The following is a 5,751-nucleotide window of genomic DNA, read 5'->3' as shown; positions in this document are numbered from 1 at the left end:
CGATCCACCGATATGTTACTAAGCTCGAGAACAATCTCGCTTTTGAGGGCAAGACGATATGATCAAATGAGTCAGGACTTGACAAGATCCTAACTCATCAATCGAAGGGTGCACCGAAATAAGGACTAGGTAGCACGATCAGTCTTGGAAGGATGATTCAAAAACCAACACGCTAAGAATGAAATTATTGTCCCTTAACTACCAAGCAACGGGGTTGCTGGGAGTATTGATTTCACACATCACGACTCACTTGTCGACATTCCGGTTACAATAACACAGGAACCGAGGAATGAACAATGATGGCAAGAAGTATCACTGTACCAAGAGTTCATAGGATGGTGTGCAATTCCTATAACAATCCCGATATAAAAGATGGTAATACTCCAAGGTAGAACAGAGCAAAAGCTGGATTGGCATTTGATCTGCGAAGCACAACTTCTTTGACCCAATCCTGGATATGGAAGAGGTACTGGAGTTTGTTTCTCCTAGTCATTCTGAATGGAATGGCTTGACGGACCACAAGAGTAATAGGCATCGATGAACGAATGCACACATAATCTTGACTATCAATTGATAGACGAGGGTCAGAAGACAACTAAAGAGGGACAACTCAAAGGAACATACGATTTTCTGAGTTGTGGATGCATGGTTTAGTATGTCGAACGAATTCAACATATTTCTTCCGGATAACCCAAGCAGAAAGGTAGAACTGGCAGAGTCACAATGTAGAATCGAGAACCCATCGAGAGCACTCTGATTGTGATCTTTCGATCAGCGAGGAACATCTGCCATAAGCGGTTCATAGTATTTGGAAGAAAGGAATACCACGAACATCGAGGACTAATGCAAAGGTTACTAATATCGTAAAGGCACTAGCAATTACTATCAACATGAAGTAGGTAGAGTGAATTTCGGGTTCAAAACCCAGGGATAGAATACCTACTACTAAATGGCATCACGGGATGCTTTCGATAATGACGGCCAGAGTCATCACACTGGAACATAAATCATGGCTAGACTACTAGATGATCCCCTGAGACACCTAGGGTCATAATCGTAACTCCAACATAATGTCAAGGCAATAGAATACCTCAACTCAACAATTAGTGTGATTGAGATGGCATAAAGGAACATCGAAACCAGAGGGAAAGGATTTTGCAAATGCATCAGACTATTTAGAAACCTGGAATGACTCGGACAGCATAACGGTTGTAAATGCTCAGAAAAGATTTGAGACATTCACAAAAATGGTGGCATAACCACTCAAAAGCACAATATCAAGGTCTCGAGATCAACAATAATCATACAGAAGTAGTAGGAACTGGACTCAAGCTTAAATCGAACAATCTTATAAGTCTACGGACTAGTGATACGTGATCCTGATAGAAGGAAGAGAAGGCCTAGTTCTTAATCCCCGTAGGAAAGATAAGATGACTCAGATCAGAAGGGCATAAGGTATAAGGAGTAAAAAGAGCCTTACGTTCCATCCCACAATCAATTCCCTTATATAACTAAAGAATTTCTAGACCCAACTTCGACCAGTTTGGCTTGGTAATCCTACAGGCAGTCAAGCTCTGATACCAACGCTGTCAGGACCCCGACTCAATGCCACATCGATCTAGCATGTAACACCTCATATCACTTTGTGGCCTCACGCACGGTATTCCCACGGGTGTCGCCTTACCTTTGCCTGGGACCGTTTGCGCCTTTTGGCTCACGTATATGATGATGTCGCTAGCATCCATATGATAAAGAGTCCGGGCTGACATGACTAGTCGTAAACCCAAAGTGGCACAGACTTACAGGGACAGGCATCCATGACCCAGCATCGAACGTGTCGGTCATCAGCGAGTGAATCCAGGCTGTAGCACTGGGCTAGCAGGACTCCGGTGAACCGGGCTGTAGCGGGCTAACAGGACTCCGGTATTCATCGCGTGACATTTCCCCGAAGGGACAGACACAGGAACGAAGAAGGACACATGCCGGCCAGCCTAAGTGTTCCGGAGCAGTAGCAAGCTACCATGGCTCGGTGGAAACACTAGGAGACATTTCCCGGTAAGAGAGGCTACTAAAGATAAACAACTAGATAGTCAGATCCCACACATACCAAGCATTTCAATAACATACACACAATATGCTCGATATGTGCAAACACAACATGGCATCACAACATGACTCTACGACTCAAGTATTATTCAATAGGCTCCGAGGAGCGAGATATTACAAACATGGGTCTCATGACCCAACAATCAGAGCATACAAGTCAAAGCACAAGCGGAAGCTATCATGTCTGAGTACAGACATCTATAAATAAAAAGGCTGAAAGCCTGACTATCTACCAGATCCTGCCGAGGGCACAAGATCGTAGCTGAGGTAACAAGCTAAACGTCGAAGTCCACGCGAAACTACTAGTGAGACCGAAGTCTCTCTGCAAAAACATAAAATAGGCAAACGTGAGTACAAATGTACCCAGCAAGACTTACATCAGCACTAACTACATATGCATCATTATCAACAAAGGGGATGGTGGGGTTTGATTGCAGCAAGCCAGCTTTGACTCGGTGGCTATCCTGAACTACGACTGCAAGTAACTCCTTTGAAATGGCGCACACGAGTCCACATATTCACCATATCAATACACCACTATGGATCCGCTCCCGTCTCCCTACGAGAACGCCATCCATAGCACTCACGCTTATCTTGCGTATTTTAGAGTATCCACTTTCACTTGTCTATGAACTGTACAAGGGGTCCACGTTTCCATATCCGAGGAATCCGGCTATTCGAATAGATAATGATAACCCTGCAGGGGTGTACTTCTTCACACACGCTCCCGCCACTTACCGCCCTGTACACGTCATGTACCTCGGCAACCTTCAAGCGGAAGCCGGGCGAGGGAGTCGGCCACGACCTGACTAACCGAACAAGTCTCTCGTCCAGGTTTATCGCCTATTCGGGTTCCATCCGCAAGGAGATCCGGCCGGGGTGTCGCTCACGGCCCCAAACGATGTGAGCAGGGTTCCCAAGCCCACCAACCGGGTGCCACTTGGTACACCGTGCCACTGTGCCTAGTCTGTCCCAAGCCCACCTGTACCGGGTGCCACTTGGTAGACTACTAACACTACCTACAACCACCAGAAACTAGTTGCAACTCCTGGACAGAGATCATGTTGATTAATAAGTCGAGAGGGGCACTTAAGCATTCCAATGTGTGGTAGTAGCTGGTCATGGATCACAAACACAGAACTCAGTTCCTGAGGACGGCTGCAATGAGACAACCCACCATGTACTCCTACATGGCCTCTCACCGCTACCTTTACCAAATCGTGTTCACACACTTAGCTCACACACATTGGGACATGTTCACACGCCTCTGATTCATCCCCGATGAATCAGACCTGACACAACTCTAAGCAGTAGCAGGCATGACAACAAGCATGAATGAGTAGGCACATCAGGGCTCAAACAACTCCTACTCATGCTAGTGGGTTTCATCTATTTACTGTGGCAATGACAGGTCATGCAAAGGATAAAGGGGTTCAGCTACCGCAGCAAGTATCAGATGAATCGGTGTTGTCCTAATGCAGTAAAAGAGAGCAGGAGCGAGAGAGTAGGATTGTATCGGAATGAACAAGGGGGTTTTGCTTGCCTGGCACTTCTGAAGATAACATTGAGTCTTCATCGGTGTCAACGATCACATCATCGGTATCACGTCTATCGAGAGGGGACAAATACCGGCAACACAGAAGGGAACACAATCAATGCAATGCACAATATGATGCATGATCATGACATGGCAAAATGAATGTGTTTTGGGCTAATGCACCTAAAACCAGATTAAATGAAGTTGGTTTGAATCCAAGATTCAAATTCAAACTCCATATGTGGTTATTTAAATGTCATTCACTTCATTTGTCCTAAACAGTAGTGATAAGTTGTTCTAACATGCATGAAAATGGTACAGATGGATTCCTTGAATTTTTCTGATAATTTTTCATATATAAATTATTTAATTTGGAGCTACGGTTAATTTTCTATGATTTATTGAAGTTTTGGTTATTATCTGAAATTAATAAATCATTTTTGATTTATTTTAATTCCAGAAACAAATACTGCATCAGCATGACGTATTAGTGACGTCAGCAGGTCAACTGGCCGGTCAGGGTCAAACCTGACCAGTGGGGCCCACTGGTCAGTGACTATGACTAATCCTAATATAATTTAAACCTAGCCTAGTTTAATTAGCCGGGCCGGGCCCGCATGTCAGTGTCCTATCTACTTAACTAAGTTAGTTAACACTAACTTAACCTGTACTAATTAAACAGGGGGGCTGGGCCCACACGACAGTCCGGCGAGGTCAAAGGGTCAAACCCCCTGGTCGGCGGAGTCAACTCGCCGGCGTTTAGCCGCCGGCGAGGCTAAACGCGGCGGTGCAGGTGCGGGTTTCACGTACAGGGCACCCTTCGGGGCGCCGTTGGGCTCTATGGATAGCTGGGAGTGGGCCGCGGCGAGTGGTGCAGGTAGTTGGGTTCGGGGTCGCCGGAAAAGGCGCCGGCGACGTGTTTGGCGGCGGCCGGAGCTCGGACCTCGGCGAAAACGGCGTTGTGGAGCACGGGCGAGTGAGGTAAAGCACTGCGCAGCCTCCTGGAGTCACCATAAGTTCGGTGAGATGCACGAGCGCGACCCGTTCGAGCTCAGGCCACGGCGGCGACATGGCCGGCGGAGCCGAGCTCGCGGCTCCGGTGGAATCGAGGCTACAGGGCGCAATCGAGGGGGGGAAGAGGGAGGGGAGGCGTAGGAGCTCACAGCGGTGCCGTAGGAATGGTTAGCCGGCTCGGGGACGCGACGATGGTGGCGAATTGACGGTGAAGATCCTCGGCGGCCGGCGATGGAAACGGCGAGCCGGCGACGTTGTGGCGCGTCCGTAGTTCCATGGCTTGGTGGGGAGGTCGAGGATGTCGTGACGGAGCTCTCGAGCACGCTGGATGGGCGAGGGAGGGCTGGTGGCCACGGTGGTTGCGAGCGACGTCGGCGGCGGCTTTCGGTCATGGGGGGGGGAAGCAGAGGAGCGAGGGGGAGGGAGGTCCAGAGGGCGAGGGAGAAGTGAGAGGGGGTTGGGGGCTGCGTGGCGTCGCGGGAGGGACCAGGGGAGGAGGAGGCAGCCAGGCAGGGAGGAGGTGGCCGGGGCGCGTGGCCGCGCGCGCCGGGCGCGTGCCCGTCCTCCTGGCAGAGGAGGAAGGCGACAGGGGAGGGAGGCGGTGGTGGGCTGGGCCAGCGGGAGGAGCTGGGCCGGCTGGGCTGGACAGGTAAGCGCCAGGTAGGCTTCTGTTCTTTTATTTTTATTTACTGTTTTCTATTTTCTGTAATTTGTTTTGATTTAGTTTAGCAAGTAAATCATTTAAATAAATTCTGTAGATTTTTATGTGGCTTGCTAAAATATATACAAAGCCACTCACAAACTTCCAGAATTATTGGAGTCATATTTAATATATATTAAATATAAATCCAAAGCAAATAGTTATTGGATTAAAACAAATGACCAAAATAATTATCTCTGTGACTCCAAAAATATTGGTTTAAATTTTACCTCTCACCAATATTTCCATGGAATAACAGGAACATTTTCTTGGACACATTTGAGAAGATTTAATTGTTGGTTATTTTTTTGAGGTTTCTGAGGCTTTGAAAAATCCTCAATTCAAATTTCATTTGAAATAAAACATGATGCTCACAAGAGGTCTAGCCTAGTGC

This window comes from Triticum aestivum, chromosome 1A, assembly GCF_018294505.1.
Source record: "Triticum aestivum cultivar Chinese Spring chromosome 1A, IWGSC CS RefSeq v2.1, whole genome shotgun sequence".
NCBI lineage: Eukaryota > Viridiplantae > Streptophyta > Magnoliopsida > Poales > Poaceae > Triticum > Triticum aestivum.
This window is presented reverse-complemented; position numbering follows the sequence as displayed.